The sequence below is a fragment of the Abrus precatorius genome, unplaced genomic scaffold (genome assembly GCF_003935025.1).
Source record: "Abrus precatorius isolate BTA unplaced genomic scaffold, Abrus_2018 Scaffold7, whole genome shotgun sequence".
Taxonomy (NCBI): domain Eukaryota; kingdom Viridiplantae; phylum Streptophyta; class Magnoliopsida; order Fabales; family Fabaceae; genus Abrus; species Abrus precatorius.
The window spans coordinates 21,594,021-21,620,035 of NW_020874417.1; the positions used below are offsets into that span (position 1 = coordinate 21,594,021).

A 26,015-nucleotide genomic window follows, 5' to 3' on the forward strand; every position below is an offset into this window, starting at 1 on the left:
ATATGTGTTCCTAAATGCCTAGACTCAAAAATTATAACAAACTATCTATGTCCATAGTACCACAGTTCAAAAGAACATAAGAAAATCCTAATTCTACCAAGACCTATATGTACAAGAAATGAGGTACATGAAATCTTATGGGGGCAAAAGACACTTGGTGTCCAATCTACTTCTTGTGTTATCTCCTAATTAGGTGGTAGTTCTTTAGGAATTTCCTTTAAGAACACAACTTCAAAATTTTGTAGAAGAGCCTTGACTCTTCTATCCAAAGAAGGAGTAGTGGCAAGACTCAAAGGACTCATATGGTATTCTAGGTATAATGGTTGGCCACTATAAAGAATTTTTTTCACATCTTGCATCTTGGTAAGAAATTCCTCTATCTTGAGACTTAAGGCAAGCTCATAGTTGCCCTCATCTCCTCTAACTCTCTTTTTACCTTTTTCCTTTTTATTAGGCCTTTGGCCTCTTGGTAAGTCCATGGCCTCTCTCTCTTTATCCCTTTTTAATTTCATTTTTAATTGATCTTCCATTACTTGCTTAGGAGTTAGAGGAATAAAAGTGATCCTCTTAGATTCATAGACAAAGGTTATTTTGTTAGAGGTCCCACTATGAGTGACATTCTTATCAAATTGCCATGGCCTTCCCAACAACATATGGCTGGCCCGTATAAGAATTACATCACACAATATTTCATCTTTGTAATTACCTATGGAGAATTTTATTTTGGCTTGCTTATCTACCAACATCTCACCCTCTTCATTTAGCCATTGAAGCTTGTATGGCTTAGGATGTGGGGTAGTCTCTAATCCTAGTTTCTCCACTAGCCTCACACTACCGCAATTGGTACAACTTCCCCCATCCAAAATTAGGGCACACAATTTTCCTTTCACATAACACCTACTGTGGAAGATGTTTTCTCTTTGAGACTCATCTAAGTCTCTCACTTGGCTATCTAAAAGTCTCCTAATGATCAAAAGGTCTCCCTCACTCCCATAAGCTTCCTCTTCACTAGTGTATTTTGCTCCTTTACTAGAAGAAGAAAAGGAACTAGTTCCTTCCTCTTGACTAAAGTAATAATCTTTGCCTCTACATATCATGATTTTCTTAGTTGGGTATTGAGAAGCTATATGCCCTCTACCTAGGCACTTGAAACACTTAATAGAGGAGGTCTTTGAACTACCTTCATTTGAGTTGGGCTTGCTAAGTTGGGCTTGCTAAGTTGGGACTCAGGGTATTTATTATCCTTTTCCCTAAAATGTGAGGTGGACTTATTTTCTTTTTGGTTATCTTTTCCTTTATCCTCTTCCCTATTCTAATTACCCTTCCAACTAGAGGTCTTGCTAGGATAACTTGATGAAGAATATTTTCTATATGATCCCTTTCTCTTTAGTTGTTGTTCTACCTTCATGACTTGTTGTACCGCATCATCTAGGTCTACATAAGGTAGAAGCTCAACTACATCACCAATTTCTCTATTAAGGCCTCCTACAAACCTAGCTATAGTTACTCTCTCTTTCTCATGAATGTTAGCTCTCATTATGCAAATTTTCATTTTTTTTTCTATATTCCTATACACTTTTGGAGCCTTTGGTAAGCCTTTGGAGCTTGCTAAGAAGCTCACAACCATAATATGAGGGTACATGCCTCTTCCTAAGAATGGCCTTAAAGTCTTCCCAATTTTCAATGAGTGGTAACCCTATATCTTTTCTATTATGGGTTTGGTTTGTCCACCAAAATAGGGCATAATTTTGAAAACCTAGGATAGCTATCTTCACTTTGTTTTCTTCCTCAATACTATGACATATGAAAAGTTGCTCTGTTTTCATTTCCCATTCTAAGTAAGCTTCTACATCATCTTTTCCATGAAAATGGGGAACCTCTAGCTTAACTTCTTTCAATCTACCATCTCTTCTATGTCTAGTATCTTCATCTCTAACTCCATTTCTATCTCTTTCTCTATGTCTATCTCTATCACCATCTCTATCTCTTTCTCTATGTCTATCTCTATGTTCATCTTTTCCTTTTTCCCTTCTTCTTCTCTCATGTCTTTCTCTTCTAGGGCTTATTTCACTATAACTTCTTTCACTAACCCTTTCATTTTGGATATTTGCTATTTCTATCCTCATGGCTTCAATTTGGACTATTAGATTAGCCACATAACGGGGAGGGGTGCTACCTCTACTCCTAAGGTCATCACTTTGGTTATTATCACTACTAGTCATTCTTTGTTTTTGGTTGTTCACTTTTATGCAATTACAACACTACAAGCGGACACTAGAGATTAACCTAGACCCCACACTAAAAAATTAGCACTAAACAAAATAAGAAAGCAATAAAAGAAAGGCTATCAAAACTAGTCATTACTAAACTCAAGAAAACTAGAGAAAATTTAGAATAAGGGAGGAAAGGTGTGAACTCTTACTTCATATCCCGAGATCCTACCATGAAATGCAAAGAATGGAGGGAGGAAAGGATTGGAATCTTAGTCCAATACCCAAAAATGCAATGACCCTATTCGCAAAGCTTTAAATCAATCACACAAGCCTAAACTAGCATATACTAGTCGTGTGCAAAATTTAAACTAAGGCCTATGCGCAAATTACCCTATAGCTACTTAAAAACCAAAGTCCAAAGTCCAATGTCTACTTACAAGGTAAAATTGAACCTACTACAAGTGATCTACTTGCAAAAATTGTAAATTCTCAACCTCAAGCAAATATAATTCTCCAAATACAAGGAGTAAAAGAAACCAAAACAGCCCCTTCACCCCAAGTTACAAGGCTTTACTCCAAAGAAAATTACAAGTCTTCAAGTCCAATAGTCTCCAAGTAGGATCAAGCTCACAAAGAACAGACAAAGTTAGTATAATCACAATTAATAAGGGTGTGTGTGTAGTGTTTGGGTACTCTCCACTCACTCACGTGTGTACACTCAAGACACACTTGAAATTTCAATGAAATTCCCAAAAGAAAATATACAACCATTCAACTCTTACTCATCTTCTATTATGCTACCATGCTTTGAAGGCAAATAAAGCACAATTGGCAACCATTCAATACAAAACTTAAGGATTCCAAAGAGACAAATTTCTCATTTAATATGCTGTTTTTCCCATGCAAAATGTTGGCATTAGCCACAAATTTCTCATTCATGGTCATTCACTTGCTTGCATGCTTAATTACACTAATTTCTTTTGGATTTCACTCTTTTCTTTTCTTTTCTTTTCTTTTTGTGTATTCTTTTGTTCTTTCTTTTGTACAATTTCAGCCACTATTTTCTGTTTTCTTTGGCAACAAATACAATCACAAAAATTGAATACTATGCACACGGTTTTTCAGCCAAACAAATCAAATATTATTTCACTAGATCAACACATGGTGCATAGAATTTGGACAATTTTGAAAAGAATTAAGAGGCACAAAACAAAATTGATGCAGAAAAATGAATTCAGAAACAAAATTCCACATAAAATGAAAACAGAAACAACAAGGTGCAGAACGAAAATTGAAAACAGAATTCTGTAGAAGATGAAAACTGAAAACAACAAGGTGCATAAATGAAAATCAAAATCAAAATTGTGCTGAAACAAAAAATAGAAACAAAATTTTGCATAAACGAAAAAACAGGAAATGAATTCTGCAAAATGAAAAATTGAAAATAGCAAGGTGGAACATACGAATTTTGCAGAATTTGTGATGTTTTTTCTAAATCTGAACCGATTAAAATGCTAGATAGCACATAAGAACAGATTGTACAACACTTGTTTGGTGAAAAATGCAAGAACACAAAATCTAAAAATTTAAATTTGAGTGAACGAATTTGGTTCCAAAAAATGAAACTCAACCAATCCAAAAATTGATTGCAAGGTTTTGATCGGAATTGAATGTAGATCAAGGATCTATAATCAAATTTTCAAAATTCAGAATAGATCTAAGATTTAAGTTTTGGCGCCAAAATTGAAATTCAAAAGAAAGATGATCAACCAATAGATCTATATGAAGGAGAAGGTGTAGATGAAGAATATGGAATCGGATTTCAAAAAAGAAAGCTATAAAAGTGTAGATCTAAGAATTTTGTACCTCCTTGGACCATGCTCATGATACCAAATGTTGTGTTTCTTGAAAAGATCTTCAAGAAAGACCAAAGAATTGGATCTCCAAGAGGTAGACCAGCCACGTTTTGACTTGATATATGCTTCAAATCACGTATTTCAACAAAAAGAAGGAAGAAAATTGCAAATGGAAAGGAAAAAGGAGGAAGTATTGATGTAGCACCACTTTAAAGGATTGAAGATAAGTCAGGTTTGCACTCACCACATGAAAGAATCCATGATAAGAGTAGTGTTATGAATTTTCTAAAGAGAAAATTCAGAGAAAAACTCAACTCCCAAGAGAGGAGAAAAATGCACAATGCATCAAATGAATCTAAAATATGAAAATTACAGAGGAGCTTAGCCTATTATAGGCAAGCTATCTCAAAGCCCAAAATGGTCTTTAATGGAAGACCAGGCAAAGAAAGGGGATGGGGATTTGGGCTGAATACATGCCTTCAAACGTGGCCCAAAACAAGCCCAAATAAAAATACAAAAGACTCCTTCCCCAAAGCCCAATGGGCTTCCCTGGCCCATGGCCAAAATACAAGGCTGAAAATAAACTATTCTAAACATGAACAAAGCAAGTACAAAAGTATATACATGTGTGATCCTCTGGCTCTTAGGATCATATCACTTCTTTCATTTCAGGTTAGTGCTGTTGTGTTTATATGAACTAATTATATTTAAATATTGAGCATTGCTGCGTGACAGAGAGCATGAAATTATTTATTATTTTGTAAAAGTTAATTTGAAAAGGTTGAACCTTAGGTTAGTTAACCTCTGAAATATTGTTGGAATGGTTATTTAAGATTTGTTGAACATGATATTAGGATAGTGGTTGACTGTAATGCAAGATATTAATGTGAAATGTAACCTGTGCTATTGTTGGATTGGTTATTTAGGGTTTGTTGAACATGATATTTGGACACTAGTTGACTGTAATGCAGGTGATTAATGTGAAAATGCATTTGATTGTTGTGGAAATTGATCTTTTGAATTAAAGTCTTATTTTCTGTTGTGTTTTTATTGTTGTTCCAATATAAACAGAAAGCAGGGAACATGCTGTTATGTTGTTCTGCGAAAAGAATTAAGTTTATGTATTGAACAAGATATTATTGTTTGTTTTGCCCCTGTTATGTATATTTGCTTTGTGTATGAATGAAATTGATGTTGTGTCTTATAGAATTTTATTAATGCATGATTATAGTTAGTGATTAAACTTTGTAGGGTATGATTTGAAATCTAAAATTGAATGAAACCTTAGTTTCCCGTTTGAGATTGAAAATAATGATTTATTAATCATTATTATCAATCTCAAATTGTCCAAGTTGGACAGTTTGTGAACAAATTTATTCATTCATTGGTTAGCATTTGCTTCTCATAATGTTGTATTTAATACTTAACAAAATTTGAGTTTAGAGCATTTCTCATTGCCTCTTGGTGCATGCTTGATTGAGGTAAATGATGTCATATTCAAGTTGTGTACTAGGAGACTAATTCGAAATGCTGCCCAAATTTTGTCAAGTGAAAAAATAAACATTTAAGTAGCAATTGTTAATTAAGGTATGAAAAAGTTTGTTCTCAAATGGGATAGGGCCCTACCATGTGAGAGTTAATAAGACATTCACATTTGTAATTATCGTAACCGTAGTTAGATCAAATATGGATTAAAGTTGGATGGTAGTTGATTGTTTAAGTGAAGAATACAAAGACAGAGTCAAGGAGTTTATTAGATTTGTGATTAAGCATGCAACTGATGTCAACCTTATTCCCTGTCCTTGTTGGTGTTGTTTGAATATGTTACAAGTAAATGCGAAAGAATTGGAAGAACATCTAATGTGCAATGGGATAGATGAAAAATATACTTGTTGGACAAAGCATGGTGAGATACAAGCTGGAAGCACATCAACTAATATGGAATCGAACGTCAATTACTCAGAGACATTTAGAACAAATGAGAGTGATCATGTTGAACAAATTTCAAATGTTGTTGAAGAAGATCTTAGAGATTGTCCAAAGATATTTGAGAGGCTGAAAGATGATGCAGAAACACCATTGTATAATGGATGCACAAAGTTAAGAAAATTGAGTTCTGTTTTAAAGCTTTATAACTTAAAAGCCTCGAATGGATGGACTGATAAGAGCTTCATAGACTTGCTAAGTTTATTATATGAGATGCTACCAGAGGATAATTGTTGTTGACAATCTCTAAACACTAGCAAGTGCACTAGGAATTGCAGCAAGTAATAAGTAAATTTAAGATCAGAATATCGTCTCACAGGGAATTTAGATTTCAAGTACCACTTCACAGAATTATAACCATTTAAGCCATACGAATTTGGAAGAGTTGTATCATACCAAAAGCAATAAACCAGAACAATTAAAAGATAAAAAAATTTGCAGTAAAACAGAGTTTGAATGTAATGTGTGAATAAAGTCAGGATTGATTTCACCTCTTCATCAATTGCAAATTGAAGTAGATATGAACTCTAAGTTCCTTCATTGATTGATGATCAATTTCACTAGGTTAATCCAAGTTCAATTCCTTGACACATTGATCCTAATATTCAATTAACTACCCTAATTCCTTAGGTGTAAATCAATTAAACATTGCATTAGGTATTGGAAATTATAAGATCACAAGATCATGAATTCTTATTCCTAAGACATCCCTAACCTTGACATTTAACTCAGATATGAGCAATTAACTCAACCTTCGTTGATGAAAATCCTCTAGGTTCAATTCAATTGAATAACAATTTCAAGAATCACATTAAGGAAAGACTTAAACATTCAATACAACCAAGATCTGAAAATCCAGATCTACAATCAATTTAGAATATCAAAATCGGATCCATCAATCCATAAGAAAATGAAATCAGAACATGTTCATCAAAGAAAAAGAGAGAGAAAGAGTAGAAGAAGAGGAGCTGCAAAATTTCTTCATGAATCCAATCCCCAGCCTGATTTCTCAAGGTCCAGAGCTTGGAAGTCGCCCCCAATCTCACTCTCTAACTCTCCTAAGGTGTGGAAATGAGAAAATGAGAAAAGATCCCGAAAATCTAAGCGTTTCTGCAATTTATAGATTTTCTGCCTTTTGTTCGTTATCACTTTTATTGATAATAGTGACTACACAGAAGGTCGAGTGGTTGCGCGTGTTCACTTTTATGAGTACAAGTGGCCACGCGCAACTTCCCAAGTTGAGGGCTCTCTGGAACATCCACTTTTGTTGATAATAGTGATCACCAGAGCTTCCTGATATTTGAGGTTCTCTGGAAAGTTCACTTTCAGTGATAATAGTGATCACAAAGAGCTTCCTGATATTTAGTCTCTCTGGAACGTTCACTTTCAGTGATAAAAGTGGTAATGCAGAGCATTTTCTTCTAAGAAGCCCTCTGGAACACTCACTTTCGCCAGAAAAAGTGTTAACGCCTAGTGTGTTCTGCTGAGGGACTCTCTGGAACACTCACTTTTGCCAGCAAGAGTGACCACGCCCAGACTATATTCTTCATTTCTTTTATTTTGAGCCCAGAATTGCTACTCTTTCTCTTCCTTTCCCTCTTAATCCTCCAACCTTATGATCTCATTTCAAAGTTTCCTGCAAAATAGGTTCTAATCAGTACTTTTTACATAGAAAATTCACAAAATCTAAACAATTAAACTATTTATAAATGAATTGAACATTCTATTATTTTTATGAGTTTTCTAGCTTTTTCCATCATGTTTTTCATATCAAATGTATTAAAAACTAAGGTAAAATACTAGTAAAATCTGCATTTATCAATAATGTGCTACCAAAGAGAAGATATGATGCTAAACAAGTACTTGCTTCCATTGGATTGACCTATGAAAAGATACATGCTTGTCCTAATGTCTGCATTTTGTTCCAAAATGAGTATGCATCACTAAGTCAATGTCCAAAGTATAATGTATCACGATACCTAAAGAAAGAATCAACACCTGTGAAGGTCGTGTGGTATTTTCCAATAATACCTAGATTAAGATGCCTATTTGCAGAAAATGTAAAGAATATGACTTGGCATGCTGAAAGCAGAATTAGAGATGGAAAGCTTAGGCATCCAACAAATTCTCTACTATGGAAAAAATTTGGTGACGAATATGAAGAGTTTGCAACTGAAACAAGGAATATACATTTTGCGTTAGCAACCGATGGAATGAATCCCTATGGCATGCTAAGTAGCACCCATAGACATGGCCTGTGATTTTAATAATGTATAACTTACCTCCATGGCATTGCATGAAGCAGAAATATATGATGTGTACTTGTCTCCTTTAATTGCAGATTTGAAGTTGTTGTGGGATATGGGCATAGAAGTATATGACAGGTTTAGAGATGAATCTTTCACGGTCAAGGCAATGTTGTATGGAACAATTAATGATTTTCTTGCATATGAAAATCTTTCTAGTTACAGCATATCCAATATGTGAGGAAAAAATAGATTATATAAGACTAGAGCACTGTCACAAGAATGTTTTCATGGGGCATCGTTGGTGGTTGGCATGAAATCATCCTTTCAAAAAAATGAAAAAAGCTTTTAATGGAAGTTTTGAAGAACGACGATGTCCTTATTTGAAAAGTGGAGAAGAAATCTTTAATGAGGTAAGCATATAAGAACAACATTTGGAAAACCTTTTGCCAAACAAATTCTAACTGCAGGTTGAAAGAAAATATCAATTTTCTTTCAGTTATTCTATTGGAAATCTTTATACGTAAGACACTTTGTTGATGTTATGCATGTTGAAAAAAATATTTGTGAAAGTGTGATTAGTACGTTATTAAACATTGTGGAAAAAAAGAAAGATGGCATCAATGCAAGACTTGACTTGGTAAAGTTAGGAATACAATCCGATTTGGCTCTAGTGAAGAAGGGAAAGCAGACCTTTTTATCACCAACAACATGTACCCTATCTAGAAATGAGAAACGTGCTTTATGTGAGACTCTTTATTCAGTTAAGGTTCCAGAGGGGTATTCATCAAACATTAAAGTCTTGTATCATTTAAGGACCTAAAGTTAAAAGGATTGAAGTCTTATGATTGTTATATCTTAATGGAGAATTTAATTCCTAATGCTATACAATTTATTCTACCCAAAAAGGTTCGCGTGATAATTACGAAGTTGTGTTTCTTTTTCAAGGCAATATGTAACAAAGTGATTGATCCTGGGAGATTACTAGCTTTGCAAAACCAAATAGCTAAAATTTTATGTGAGCTTGGAATGTATTTTTTGCCGTCATTCTTTGATATCATGGTTTATTTGACCATTCACTTGGTGGAAGAGACAAAATTATGTGGCTCTACATATATGAGATGGATGTATCTCGTTGAAAGATATATGAAGATTTTAAAAGGGTATGTGAAGAATAGAAGTAGACACAATATTTAATGGAAAAAGTAGTTGAATTTTGCAATGAATACCTGTCAAATGTTGAATCATGTGATATTTCAAAATCACGTCACATAGGAAGGACTTTATGGGAAGGTAGCAGTGGTTGTCAACAAATAGAGGTCCCTAGACTGCAATAGGATTAAGCACACTTGTATGTATTACAAACACCTGTCAGATCAGTGTATTTATATGTATTCATTATTCCATTTGAATTGTGCTGTGTATGCTTAAAGTATATGAATTATTCACATATTGGAATGTGAATGTAAAAGTTGTATGATTGTCGGATAATGAGTAGTACATTCTCGAATACTATATTGTGATGTTGTCGAGTGTGATGGGCAAAATGAGTTAGAAATTAGTTGTTAAGCATGTTGTATGTGAGATAAGCTAGGGAGTATTATTGAGAACCAATATAATCTCATTTGAGAGAGAGATTGAGAGTTCTGGGTGTAGGGTGTCTTGCTCAATCGAGGGCAGTCTCGCTCAAGCGAGAAGTTGTCGTGCAAAATTAGGCATTCTGGAGTGTTCTCGCTCAAGCGAGATCAATTTTGCTCAAGTGAGAGCAGATAACATCATATTGTGAAATGCTTCATTAATATTGTGAGCTATTTGATTTTATTGTGTAAATGCACAAAGCTGTGTTGCTAAGGCTGTGAAAATATATACATAAGGCTATGATGTTGAAACTGGCTGAAAATATATGCATTGTTGTATTACTGAGACTGAAAGTAGATTTAAATGTGCTTTATTATGTTGATTTCACCGTGATGCATCACATTCATTATCATCATTCTAGAGTTGATTAGGATGCTTAGCTGTGTTGTGTCTGGATTTAGATACCGAGATGAGTTATTCCCAGATTGCAAAACAGTTCCTCTGGATTATTTAGGTTGTGAAACCAGATGGAATTGAATCGTTGCATTTGCATTAGTTGGGCTGGGAATGGGCTGAACATGCTGCATCAATTGATTGAAGCTGTTGTGCTGAATGCTGTGAAATGTATTAGCTGTTTAAAATATTTTACATATTCATATTCTATATTATGATTGTTAATTATATAAGCTCACCCATGGATTTTCGTTGTGTTGGTATGTGTGTTGCAATGATTGTATGGTGGTACGTGAGCAGAAGGTACATGATGTGTAAAAATCTGATCACTGGGCAAGTGTACCCATTGTCGAAGTAATATTAAAATTAAAATTAAAATACCAAGTGTCGTATCCACAGGGACTATTATTAAGAAACTTTTCCTTAATTGCGTAATTGTTAATAAATATGAAAAATAAACCTTGTTGATGAAATTGCTAAAAGTAAAAGAACAATAAATTAAAAGGAACAGATATTCTAGTGAAAATAAATTATAGAAAATTATGACTAAAGGTATTCAATGTAAAAAGGCAAGTATCTAGACTGTAAATCCCCCTAAGTGTCCAAATAACTGAAATTCTTCTTCAACTACTTAGTTCCAAACCCTTATCGCTGCAGGAAATTCCAAATTAAATCAATACCTTTCTCAAGGATAATGATTCCTAACCCTCAGTTGATTAATCGGAATCTCTTCCTTAATTAATACCCTTAGGTTGCATTAAGTTCATTATGAATTCCATAATTAGGGTTAATCCTAATACAGAAAACTCACGTCTTTCTATCTCTAGAAATACATTCAAGTCTTTTTAATTGAGCAATGTTAATTTCATGCAGGAATTTTACTCAAATTCAAACAAGAAAACAAGATAGAGAAAATTGATACTACTCAATTAAATCCAAGAGTAAAGAACATGAAATAACATTAGAAGAATTTCAGAAAATTTAGTCAATTAGGATTCATTACGTCTAGATACTCAAAGGAAAATTAGAACCTAAACATCTTTAAATTAAAATTACAAAAGAGATGAAATAAAATGCTTAATCCCATCCTCTTGCCGTCTCTGAGTCTTTCGTCTCCAAAAACTGCCTCCCCAGGTTTGAGTTCAGTTCTCCTTTTATAGGAATTATCCTAGGGTTAATTTTCTCGCAAAAGTTAAATTTCTGACGCGCGTAAAAGTACACGCCCAAGTACACGGCCATGTACTTGGCCGTGTACATCTCTGTTTTCTAATAGACGCCCTTCAAAGCTTTCCATAAAAGTACACGCTCATGTACACGGCCATGTATCTGGCCGTGTACATCTCTGGTTTTGATATACACTTCAATTGACGCGACCAGTGAGATACACGCTCATATACACAGGCATGTACTTGCTCGTGTATATCTCTGGCTTCATTATGTGTTTCAAGTTTCAATATCTTTTAAAGCTTTCACTTCTTGATCCTTTTTCCTGAAATATAAATAAAATGAAATTAATAATAGTAAATTTTATCAATGAATAACTTAAAACTCTCAATTATCATTCATGAATTACAATGTAGGATCAAGTATAGAAAGCATTTATCAGTACAGGTAATACATCTACTTCTCAAGCTAGACGGTTTGGCTGAGAGACATTAGAGTTGACGCGTTGAGAGATCGTAGTATTAATCATGTTGTCAGTCTAGGTTTTGGAATTAGTTCTAGACGCTTGGGTTACAAATCTTCCAAGGAATGTAATTTATGTTTTGAACATTTATATTTCATTTCCTTACTGCATTAGCTAAAGTAAATGTATAAATTTATGTAAATTTTTGGTATTGTATAAAAATGCCCCTGAGGCTTGTTATTTTGTTAAATTAGATGTTGAAGTTTAATTTTTTTAAAATTTAGACTCTTTTACTTATGTATATATTATCTCATAAATGAATAAGTGAATTAGAAATGGTATTGCGGGATGTCAATGATTCTTTACAAAAAGGGGGTCGTGACAACACCTTTGAAATTGAACCTTATACAAGCATGCACGAAGATATTTTGAAGCGTAGAAATCCTAACAGAGGTGAGAATTAGATAACAAAAGAACATAACCAGTGATTCATTGGATGGATGATAAGTTTGTAGTTAGCCCTTCTTTTACAGCCCATATATTCATATTTGACCTTTAATTTATTTGAATTTTACATTGATTTATATATTAATTGTGCAATTTGGTATAAAGAGGCCGCAAACGGATTTTGGGTGCATTCTGGGCCGAAATTGATGGAAGATTAGAGCTTGCAGTAGTCAGCACGCCCAGACCCATTCAACAAGCACCACCGTGCTCATCTGCAAGAAGCCCAATTATGAAGAGTCAATAGGGTTTTCAAACCCTATTAAAAGGGAGACCTCAAGCATCATAGGGGAGACCATTTTTACCTTGGCTTTTGCTTTGGGATACATCTCATCTCGTCTCTCTTGCACGGGATCTTTGGCACACTCTTGGCGGGACTTGGAGCTTCGAGCGATCGTACTTGAAGACTTGGAACTCATCTCATTCTAGTTTGGTATTTCTTTTAATTATGGCTTTATTTATGATTGTTTTAGTTCTTTTCTTTTGCATGAGTAACTAAGTCCAGGGTTATGGGAACTATTGTTCATGAATTTATGGGGTTTTGACGTTTGAATCTAAATTTGATTTCCATTTCGTGATTAGATTTTATCCTATTGCGCTTCTCTCTTAATCCTAATTAATTATATCATCAAGCGACCGTACCTCAAATAATTAATAGATTTATAGTGTAAAACGAGACAAAGGATTAGGTAGACCAAACCAATCTTTTTCTTCTAATCGTTATTGAATTAACAAGTTCATAGGTTCCTTAAGCTTTCTTAAATTGATGTCTTGCATGACCATTGGGGATGTTAATTTAGAGAAAAGAATATTAATATTGTATGACCATTGGGCATTAATAGTATTTGTAGAATGATTAGTAATCACAAGGATATCGGATTTAGGGTTAAACAGAAAAACAACATAAAGGATTGAATGAGAAAACCCATATGCCCTAGGTTCCTCTCCGATAAGTTTAACCGATACATGCATTGTATTCTTTGCTCTTAGTTTTATAATTGAGACAAGTAATAATGGAACCTCCCTCATACTTAAAGAGGAAAAAAAATAGAGATGAAGAGGACTGATGAATCTATATTTTTACTGATATTTTAGCATAATTCTAGCTCATTTAATAAGGAAAATATATGAAGAAAGCAGAAAAACTCAAAAAAAGAGAATGATTGAAAGTTTTATTTCAATTTGTAGTTATTTTTGCATTTGTAGAATTTATGCTTAGTTCTTAAGGAATTTATCTTGTTTTTGAAGGAATAATCTGAGCAAAAGTCATGGAAATGGATTATCAATGGAAAGGAAGACGAAGAATGGCAATGTTGGACTCCAAAATACAAGAATTATGTGATGCAGGCTGGGCGTGATCACTATTGTTAGTGAAAGTGATCATTCCAGAGCCTAAATGAGAAGAGGAGCCTGTGCGTAATCACTTTTATTTACAAGAGTGAGCGTTGCCAGTGTGCGTTATCACTTTCGCCAACGAAAGTGAACGTTCCAGAGAGACTTCATTCCTGATGAGCTGCGCGTTGTCACTTTCGCCAACGAAAGTGAGCATTCCAGAGGCACTTGTATCAGGACAGCTTGCGCGTGGTTACTATTACTCACGAAAGTGATCACGCGCAGCCCTCGACCTCCTGCGTTGCCACTCTTATGAATTAAAGTGAATGTTCCAGAGAAGCCTTCAACTCTGCAAGTTGCGCGTGGTTACTCTTGCTCTTGAAAGTGAACACGCGCACTACATAAAGCTTCTGCGTGGTTACTCTTGTGAAGAAAACTGACAACGCGCAGAACTGGGGTTTCTATAAATACATGATTGAAGCGCGAAACTAGGGGTCTTTTGCTCATTTTCTGTTTTGTTAGTTAGATTCTCGTTGAGAGAGTGTAGAGAGAAGATTGGGGTCGAACCTTGAAGCTCCAAGAAGAGGGATCGGATTGGAGCTCGTGGCCATGGCTGCTCTGCATTCTTCTTCATCTTCTTCTTCTTCTTTCTTTGTTTTTGTTGCAATGTGTGCTTAATTTCCCATAGTTAGGGGTTTATGGAACTCGAATTGATGTATTGATTCGACTTTATCTTCTGAACTTTAAGTTCTTGGATTAATTGAGTTGTTAATTCTGCTTTTCATGCAATCTTTGAATGGAAATTCATTTGATTAATCAAGAGGAATCTTTACCAATGGGAATTGGATTGTTTGCTCCGATCTGAATTGGCAACCAGAGTTTAGGGATTTCTTAGGGATAAGGAGACCTAATTCTGCAATCTTATAGTTCTAATTCTTAATGCAACCTGAAATTGAATCTCACCTAAGGGATTAGGGAGGTTTAGTGGATTGTTAGGGTCAATGAGTTAAGGAATTAACCTTTGGCTAGGTATATGTGAAACTGATTGTCAATTATTCAATTGCTTGAATGTTCAGAGGATTTAATTGGATTGATATTGATATTCTTGTGAAGTAAATTCCTAACTATCCTTCATTACTATTTCATTTCATCACAAATCTTATACTCTGTTTTTCTGCAAGTTCTTTACTTTTGATTGCTCTGATTATTGCTTTTATATGATACAACTCTCTTCCCAAATTCGTATGGCTCAAATGGTTATTTTTCTGTGAAGTGATAATTGAGTTCCTAATTCCCTGTGAAGACGATACTCGGATCTTAAATTTACTCATTAGTTGCTGCAATCCTAGTGCACTTACTAGTGTTTAGATTGCAAACAACAAGGACCAGAGAAATAAAGAGAAAATTACTCCCTAAATGTGAGACAGATTATGCAGAAAAGCAACCCTATTCTGAAAACAAGAACAAAAAATAAATAAAAGTGAAAAATAAAACACAGGTTGCCTCCTGTAAACGCTTATTTTACATCACGAGCCTAACGTCCTGTTAGGCTATTGTAAGAACATAGCCTGTTGAGTGGAGGTCACTCCATCTGTGTATAGCTTGGCCCTCTGACTATTGATTGAGACGTCTCTCCCCCAGCTTTAGAAACTTCTAAGACCCTGTAAGGAAGGACCTTGAGTACCATATAAGGGCCAGTCCACCTGGACTTTAGTTTTCCCAAAAATAGTCACAGTCGTGAGTTGTAGATCAACACTTTTTCTCCTTCATAGAACTCTCAAAGTGGAATATGCTTGTCGTGCCACTTTTTGGTATGCTTCTTATAGAACTTGTCATTCTCGTATGCCATAAGGCGCATCTCATTAAGTTCATTAAGCTCTAATAGTCTTTTTCTAACTTGTAGGTTGCAAATCAAAATTAAGGAACTTCAAGGCCCAGTAGGCCTTATGTTCTAATTCAACAGGTAAGTGACAACCTTTTCCAAAAACCAAACGATAAGGGGACATGCCAATAGGAGTTTTAAAAGTAGTACGATAAGCCTAAAGCACATCATCTAATTTTAAAGACCAATCTTTTCTAGAACTATTAATTATGCGCTTTAAAATCTTTTTCAACTCCCTATTAGATACCCCAACTTGTCCACTGGTTTGGAGGTGGTAGGGAGTAGCGACCTTGTGGGTAACAACATTTTTTTCTAAGAGATTATCAAAAAGTTCATTACAAAAATGCGTCCCCCTATCACTGATGATTGCCCTAGGGGTTCCAAACCAAGAAAAAAATATTTTTCTTAAGAAATTTAGTAACCACCCTAGCATCATTAGTTAGTAAAGCAGCCGCTTACACCTACCTGGAGACATAATTCATAACAACCAATATATATTCATTATTAAAAGACATAGGGAAAGGTCCCATAAAATCAATACCCTAAACATCAAATATTTCACAAACCAAAATATTGTTGAGGGGCATATCATGCCTTCTAGAAATATTACTACTCCTCTGACATTTATCACATGATTTAACAAAACCATAAGCATCTTTAAAAAGTGTAGGCCAATAAAAATCACTTTGCAAAACCTTATGTGTAGTTTTAGTGGGACCAAAGTGGCTTCCCACCTCTTTTGAGTGACAATGCTCAAGAACCGCGATAAATTCACTTTTAGGAACACATCGCCTAATCAAATTATCTCCACAAACTTTAAACAAATAAGGCTCTTCCTACAAATAGTATTCAACATCAGATAAAAATTTTCTCTTTTGTGAGGATAAGAGTCCATGAGGAAAGATTTAACCAACCAAAAAATTTACCAAATCCGCATACCAAGGTGCTCCAGAAATAGCAAAACTCCTCTCATTAGGAAATGTCTCTTTAATTTCTACCTTAGTGCTCTCCCTCATCGAGGGGTCTAATCTGGATAAGTGATCAGCAACAGAGTTCTCACTCCCCTTTTTATCTTGAATCTCTACATTAAACTCTTGTAGCAAGAGAATCCATCGAATAATCCTTTACTTAGCATTTTATTTAGCCATCAAATATCTAAGAGTAGAGTGGTCAGTATAAACAATGACTTTAAATATAATCAAATAAGGGCAAAATTTATCAAATGCAAATATCACATCTAGCATCTCCTTCTCAATAGTGGTATAGTTCTGTTGTGCTCCACCCAAAGTTCTACTTGCATAATAAATGGCTTGAAAATCTTGTCATTCCTCTGGCCCAGAACTGCTCCAACAGCTATATCACTAGCATCACATATAAGCTTAAAAGGTAAAGACCAATCAGGAGAAATAACAACAGGGGTATCAATTAACTTACTCTTAAGGTATTAAAAGCATATAAACAAGTATCATCAAATTTAAACAATATACCCTTATCTAACAAATCAGAAAGAGGTTTTGCTATTTTTGAAAAATCTTTAATAAACCTCCTATAAAACCCTGTATGTCCTAAGAAACTCCTAACAAATTTAAGACATGTGAGAGGGGGAAGTTTAGCAATAACTTCTACCTTAGCAGGGTCTAACTCTATACCTCTACTAGAAACTTTATGTCCCAAAACAATGCATTCATCAACCATAAACTGACATATTTCCCAATTTAAAACCAAATTAGCCTTTTTACATCTTTGTAAAACCAAATCAACGCTATGCAAACAATTGTCAAAAGTGTTGCCATAAATAGAAAAATCATCCATAAAAATCTCAATACAGTTTTCTAATAAATAAAAAAATAAGGCCATCATGCATATCTGAAATGTAGCGGGGCATTACACTATCCAAACAACATCTGTTTATATGCATAAGAACCATAAGGGCATGTAAAAGTAGTCTTTTCTTGATCTTCCAATGCGACAGGTATTTGCATGTAACTCGAATAACCATCCAAACAATAATAAAATTTACGCCCCGCTAATTTTTCTAACATTTGATCAATAAAGGGAAGGGGGAAGTGGTCTTTCCAAGTGGCCTCATTGAGCTTCCTATAGTCTATGCACATTCGCCACCCAGTTACTTTCCTTACAGCAATAAGTTCATGTTGATCATTCTCCATAACTATGGTCCCTCCTTTCTTTGGTACAACCTGCACAGGGCTCACCTAAGGGCTATCAGAAATAGGAAAAATAATACCAACATCTAATAATTTAATTACCTCCTGTTTTTACTACTTCCTTTAAACTTGGGTTAAGTCTCCTTTAAGGTTGAATCTTGTGTTTGAATTCCTCCTCCAAGTGAATCTGGTGGGTGCAAATGGAAGGGCTAAGACCCTTGATGTCATGAATGTTCCATCCAAAGGCCTCCTTGTTCTCCCTCAAGACTCTCATCAATTTCTCCTCCATTATATCTGTCAAATTAGAAGAAATTATTACAGGAAGAGAAGATGAAGGAGATAGAAAAGCATATTTAAGATTAGAGGGAAGGGGTTTGAGCTCTAATTCAGGGGGTTCCTTAATGGATGATTTAGGAATTCGAACATCTTGTGCTCCCAAGCTTTCAAAATGCCTAGGCACCAACCATTGATGTCGATTCCCACTCTCCAAAGTCAAAATTTCATCTATTACTTCCTCTGTTTCTATTAGAGCATCTTTTTCAAGTGTGAGAATTTTTTCTAGAGTATCATCCCTCAACCTATCAATTAATTGTACAGAGTCTAAAGAAGAAAAAAGATCATTTACAGAAATAAAATTATAAGAATCAAAACTAGAAGGGTGTTTAAGAGAATAAAAAACTTTAAAAATAACTTCTTCATTGTTTAACCTCAATGTGAGCTTCCCTTGCTGGACGTCTATAATGGTCTTCCTAGTGGCTAAGAATGATCTCCCTAGAATAATGGCAACCTCATTATCCTCCTCCATATATAGTACAATAAAATCTGTAGGGAAGATGAATTTGTCTACCTTTACCAAGACGTCTTCTACTATACCCCTTGACTAAGTGATGGGTTTATTTGCTAACTGCAAAGAAACAGAGATAGGTTTGGGTTCTTGCATACTCAACCTTCTAAAAACAGAGAGAGACATTAGATTTATGCTAGTCCCTAAATCACATAGGCTTTATCAAAATGAGAGCTACCTATGTATAAGGAATAGTAAAACTCCTTGGGTCTTTAAGTTTTGGGGGTAGCTTTTTCAAAAGGATTGCGGAGCATTCCTCATTAAGCCTTACAGTTTCAAATTCTTCTAACCTTCTTTTATTGCTTAATATTTCCTTAAGGAACTTAGCATATTTGGGCATTTGAAAGATGGCCTCCATAAAGGGTATGTTGATGTACAACTTCTTCAAAATTTCAAGAAATTTGTTGAACTGTGGGTCCCTTTGACTGTTTCTCAGCCTCTATGGAAAAGGGATTTGAAGTTCTTGAGGCCTAGACATTGTTCATGGTGCCTCTTTCTTTTCTTGTTCTGTTTCTGCGACATCAGTGTGGTCGTGCATATGAGGGAGCACAGGCGTGCATACAATGGTATTCTGCAACTTTGGCACATTTTCAAGCAATGTCTTCATGTTTCTCAATGTAATTGCTTGGGCATGTTCTTTGGGGTTAGGCTAAGGCTGGGAGGGCAACGTCCTTAGTGCTCTTTGAGTCAACAAATTTGTAAGTTGTCCCAGCTGTGATTTTATTTTGAATGTATCAAAGCTTATTTATGAAAACTTCTTGTCCATTGTTTGGGCTTATTGCTCTGTTCGAAGGCTTTATTGTTCCATCTGGGACTCAAGCTTTGAAATCCTCTGCTCCAATTGAAAGGTTGAGGGCTCTCTCCTTTCTGTTCTTACCCCCTGATATTGCATATGAGGAAGACGATAAACATTTGAATTTTGACCTCCTTGGCTATTCTCCCATGAGTTCGTGGGTTTGCTACGCCATCCCGAATTGTAATTATTGCTCAAGAAGTTGACCTCCTCAGTCTCTGGAGGTTTTGCTGATGGATCTTGTGCCCTTAGTAAAAATTCTATTTGCTTTGACAGAGTTTCCAGCTTATTTGTTATTGAATCGCTACTTTCTGCCTGGTAGATTGGAGCAGCTTCCTTCTTTTTGCTTCTGTGATGGTCTGTATGCCATTGAAAATTACTAGATGCTATCTTTTCTATCAATGTATAGGCTGCAGTTGGCCCCTTGCATAGGAAGGATCTTCCAGCAGCTGCATCAACTGTAGCTCTATTAGTAGATGAGAGTGCAACATAGAAAATCTACATTTGCTTCCACATAGGGAAACTATGATATGGACATCTCCTTAGAAGTCCTCCAAAGCACTCCCATGTCTCAAACAGAGATTCAGACTCATATTGTTGAAAATTGGAGATCTTTATCATCAGCTTCGCAGAGAGTGATGCCATGTTGTAATTGAATTAAATGGAAGTGTGAAGAACCATGCATTCACCATTTTCGTGACAAAGAATGGAAAGAGGTGAAGCCTGTAACGCCCCAAATTTTGTAATATAGCTTGTTTATTAATATAAGTGTTTACATGGATTTTGATGTGTTGTGTATTTATTATATATGTACATATATGTATGAAGTGAATGGATTGGATTGACTGGACTGGATATATTGAATATATATATGTGTGTGTGTGTGTGTGTGTGTGTGCGTTCGTGTGCGTGTGTGTGTATGAGTATACAGGCTAAGTATGGATGTTACTGCAGGGCATTCTCGCTATAGCGAGAAGGCCTTGGGCATGAGGTATGAAACTGTGTCATGCTCGCTACAGCGAGAAGGCACTAGGAGGAAGGCGTGAAATTGTCGCCTTCTCGTTGCAGTGAGAGGTCTCTCACTCTAGCGACAAAGCCATAGTTTGAGGTGCATTTCTGGGTGCAGTCTCGCTTTAGCGAGATTCTACAGAAACCAGAGTGTAGTTTTGTCTGAGTTTTTCAGTGTAGCGAGAGAGGGTGTCGCTGCAACGAGGGGAGAATATCTCGTTGTAGCGAGAGTGTCACGACCAGAAAGGGATTTAAAGGGATTAGGGTTTAGGGAAGATTCATTTTTCACTTTTCCTTCAAGATTTCCTTGATTCCTTCACTCTCAAACCTTATTCCACCGATTAAATTGCCTCCAAAGCCGTTCGTGAGCTAGATTGAAGGTTGGATTTATGTTGGGAATGCTTGGAGGTGAGTTTCCATGGTTAGGGTTTATGATTTCTCGTTCCACTCACTATTTTCTCAGTTCTCATTGGGTTCTCATGGGGTTCTCACATGTAATTAGGTCAAAGTTTGTGTGGGGGAGCGCCTACCTTGTTGTTTTAGTGTGTGGGTCTTCATTTGAGGTAAGAAGGGGCTCTACCCTATCTCATTTTGCTTAAAACCTGTTTAATTTCTAATTTTTGTAATGTGATTGAGATAGATAACGTGTGATGGGTATGATTGTGATGATTTGAAAGTGATTTGAGTGGATTTTTATAAAGAAATGATGTTGAATGTGATGAGTGGAATGGTTGAGCCCAATATAGGTGAATGGGTGTGTTTGCATGTCCCTGAATGATGTAAATGGATGGAAATGAGTATAAATAGACATGTGTGTCATGTGTGAGAATGAATGTGCGCACTTGTGTCGTGTGTGCGAATGAATGTGGGCTAACGTGCTGTGCAATGTTAATAACTATGGATAATTGTGCCGTGTGTTGTGGATGAATAATGTGTGTGGTTAAAATGTGTGTGAATGAGGCATCTTGAATGTCGTTGTAATGATGTTGTGAATGGTTTAGCGATACACTGGAGGTGTGGAAGATGAGAATGGTAGAAATACCTTGGGGAAGAGAGAGTGGTGGTGACACCAACATTGAGCGTGGGTGCACCACGGGCCACACACTCTCCTCCTGACTAGACCTCTAACCACTACCTTTGCTGAGCGACCTGTGACTGCCCACGTGGTATCCGTGAGGCGGAGGTAACCTGCGACCATTCATGGTGTGAATCTGTGGTCACAGTGCCACAGTGAGCATAGCTAGGTGCGATAAGAGCACGTGTGTAAATTGTTTTGGTGCCGTGAGTGCATCAGTGATGAACTGGAATAAAATGCTTGAAATGTTGCTTGTAATTACCTAGACGTGAGTAAATATGCTACAATACCTATAGATATGCATGGTGAGACTCTATGTTAGTTGTGTGCATTGGATAGTGTAGAGTACTCACCCTTACATTTATTTTTCAGGTAACTAAGACGATCAGCACCGGACTTAGTGAAGGAAGGATGAACTGCTATAGGACTTAGGTTGTATTTTGAAATTATGATGTAACTGAATTAGTCCTGTAGCAGTCTTTGATATAAATTGTAATCATTTATTATTTTGAACTGTTTTATGAAACTCTGTAATGAGATCGTTTATTAAATGAAATTTTTATTACTCCCATTTTGTGAAATTATTAATCAAAAATTAAATTAAGGTGTTACAAAGCCATATAGCATCTTTGGTGACACCATTGTATTTGATGGTATCAGTGTGTTGGAGAAACTTTTTCAGATGAAGGTATGGGTCTTCGTCACGTCGCCCCAAAAACAGTGTGGAGTTGTGGACTAGATTGATCAAGGCTGGCTTTAATTCAAAATTATTGGTCTCAATGTGAGGTGCTACAATGCGCTCGACATCACCCTCAGTAGTGGGTGTCATGTACTCCAAGATTGGTTGTTATTTTACCATCTTTTTCTTTTCTCTACACTCCTTCCTTAGCCTACGTGCGGTCTTCTTAATTTTTGGATCAAAAGCGAGTTCTGCAATCGGTTTAGAACGAGTGAGCATAAAACAAAATAACAATAAAAATGTTTAAATCAACCAAATACTCAATTTTCTTTGATATTGAAAACTAATCCTCGACAACGACGCCAAAAACTTGAATGTAGGCAAGTGTTCCTATTAAAAAGTAATAAAGGGTTTTCAAATTAAGAGTTCCCAAGTTATTGTCCCATAGAGATTATCTTCAAATACCAAGAATAACTTAATTTGATTGTTTAAACGTAACAGGATTGTAACGGATAAAAAAAATAGAGCTTAATTTTAACAATAAATTTAAAGAATAATAATAGAATGTATGAGAGAGATCAGATGAGATGAGCCTAGGACTTATGGGTTCACCTACTACACTTCTTTATGTTCTAATTAATTTGATCATGATATTAGTTATTCAAATATTTGCCAGCCACTCATAATTAATTCTATTAACATCTAATAATTATGCAATGTCAATATTCTTTTCCCTGAGCAAACACCCCCAATGATCATGCAAGGTAATTGGTCGAAAAAGCATGAAGATCCTATGAGTTTTTTACTTCAATAACGACTGAAAGAAAGGAATTGAGTGTGATTAACCTAGCCCCTTATCTCGTTTTATCCTATAGTTTCGTTAATTACATAATGCAACTAACTATGGGATGCTAAGGGTGATCAAATCTTAACATACACAATATAGTCCAATAGAATAAAACCAAACATTAAAGGAAAATCAATACCAACATTAAATTAAAAATCACATAAAGTTTGTAGTAGGATCCGCCATAGTCCTAGCTATGGGTTTAGTTACTCATAATAAAATAAACCACAAAGAAAAACTCAAAAAAAAAAAGAAACTCAGAAAGGTAAAAAACGAAGAGATTTCTCATTCTCGGAAGGACGCTCAATCACTTACTTGGACTCCAAGGGGAAGCTGGTTGTCCTTCTCAATGGTCTCCAATGACTCTCAAAGATAAGTTTAGTTAAAACTAAGAAGGGGAAGAAGGTGTGTAGAGAAGTGAAAGTGTCAAATGTGGAGCATAAGGCCTCTTTATATAGACTGTGGCCTGAGTTTCCAATCGGTTAAGCTCTATCTTTTCAAATCAGTTTTATCTACAATCAGAATCGCTCCAAATCTTCATATCTAAGTTTAAATTTTAAATTCAAAATTCAAACTCAACTTCACATAGCACTGCCAATGACTAAAAATATCTAATTTTTATTCAAAATATCTCCATGATGCACTGATAACAACTTCTAGCTAAACTACAATAATTAATAACATAATTAGTGTAAATATATATAAAATAGAGTTTAAGTATATAAATTATAAATTATAAAATATATCAAAATATGAACTCATCACTCTCCAAAATTCAAGACATTGCATAGTGCAGAATTTTATAGCACTTATAACTGCTCTCTATGTTCAACTGGAATTGCTATTTCTGGCGTAGTGAGAAGGAAAAGCTTTTTATTCAAGCAAACGTTGTTATATATTAAAGCAATCATACTTCACTTTTTGTAATTTAATATGATCTTATGTATTTTAAAAATTAACTTTTTTAACATATATAATATTATATACGATAAGAAATTATATATAATAATTCTATTAAAAATTATATATACAATTTTAAATTTAATGCAATTCGAACTTAATCTTTTTGATTTAATTTGTTTCCATTTTAAAAATTATTTTTTAATACATATAACATTGCACATGATTAAAAACTTATATATGTTAAATATTTATTAAAAATATATAATTTAAAATTTAATACCATGTAATTCATTGATACTCTAGTAAATGATATTTTTTTTAATAAAAAATTAATATATTTAACTTATTATTATGTTTAATGTTATACAAATTAAAAAAAATTGTTCATACACATTTGTATTTTTTTATCAATTTTCATGTGATAAATGATTATATTTTTTAATTAATAAAGGAAAATATTAATTTTGTTACATATCATATAATAATCAGCTGAGATCATAGTCACGTAGCCATCATGAATGACTTGATAATTTTAATTGAGACTAATTATTGCTTATAATGTACCAATACTTTAAAATTTGGTAATATATTCAATCTGTAGCATAATACTATAAAAAAAATCATTTATTGACACACAAAAATTGTTCAAGTATTAAAATTAATAAAAAATAATTCGTTAAGATTACACAAAAAAGTTACTAAGAGTTTGTCTGATAAAAATTATTTTGTTAGTTAAAAAAAATTGAAGTCTATACTAACAAATGATTTGTGTAATGACATTATATTAATGTTCCCATACTTTTCTTTTGGTCAAAATATTAATCTTACGTACAAATAATTTTTTTTTTGTTAGTATAAGATATTATATTATTAGTACAAACTTAAAGTGCTTATCTTAACAGTAATTTAATTTTTGTTAAAAAGTATATATTAACATAGCCAATCTCTAGCATTAAATAGTTAATACATCAATAATTTTTTTTTAGTCAAATATATACTATATACTCGTTCACGGTGAAATTTGTAATTAGTAAACAAATAAATCTAAGAGTGTTATGAAATTGAATTTTAAATCTAATTAAGTTTTTTTAAGTGCGTAATAATTAGATTAACGTTATAAGAAAGACAAAACATAAAAGTAAAAGAAGAAAAATTGTAGAACATTAAACAAACAAACAGTAAAGATTTAAAAATGGTACAACTTTCAAATAAACATAAGTTTGTTGATCTCTTAAGTCATCAGGTCTAACCTGTGCATAGAACTTTGACTCACAAAAAGTTTTAGTGCATTGTTTCAGTGTAAAGTCGTAACTTCTAAAACATAAAATAAAGTCCTATTTATAAACAATTCTTCAACTGCTTTTTTTCATGAATTTCTTATGCACATTCTGCATAACTGTTACTGTTTTATTGCTCACAATTTTCTCCATGTATTTTGATCTTTAGTTGGTGAAAATTGCTGATAAGTAATTGTTGATAATCGCTTTCTAAGATATTTAATGTTCTTTTGACATATTTGCTCATCTTCTGTATCACTTGTCGTTTGGATTCTTATAATTGAAATACTTCAACTTTCTTCGAAAGAAGTTATTTTTTGACCAATTTTTAAAAAACTATGTTGCGATACTTCTTTTTGGATCAATTTTAACACCTCAGTGTGTTGAATTATAAAATCAGTTAAAACTCTCTGGAATGTCAGTTTTTTAACTAAAAATAAGGTTTTACCATCTACCCATATGAAAACTTTAAAAAATTTATCTTTTCAACTTATAAATTTAATATTTTGTGGTTCTTTCATTTTTGACAAAACTAGTCGAAATATAATCTTTCATTTATTCAAGAATAATAATTTTCAAGAGGAAATATCAAAAATTATTCTTTTGAAAAAATAAAAAACATTTATCTATCACAATTTTTTTAAAAAAATAATGCTTTATAAATTAGAATTTTTTTTTTGTCAAATAACACTGTATACAGTTTGATATGACCGATAGCACTTATATATCAGCATACCAAGAGTTTAG

The 26,015-nt window shown here is 34.3% G+C and overlaps 1 non-coding gene across 1 annotated transcript; it reads left to right on the plus strand.

Annotated features, from left to right (window-relative positions):
* Window positions 1–19,999: 19,999 nt before the first annotated feature.
* On the plus strand, window positions 20,000–20,106 carry LOC113873934. Its single transcript, XR_003505999.1, has one exon. It is a non-coding gene; the product is annotated as a small nucleolar RNA R71 (small nucleolar RNA).
* Window positions 20,107–26,015: the final 5,909 nt, after the last annotated feature.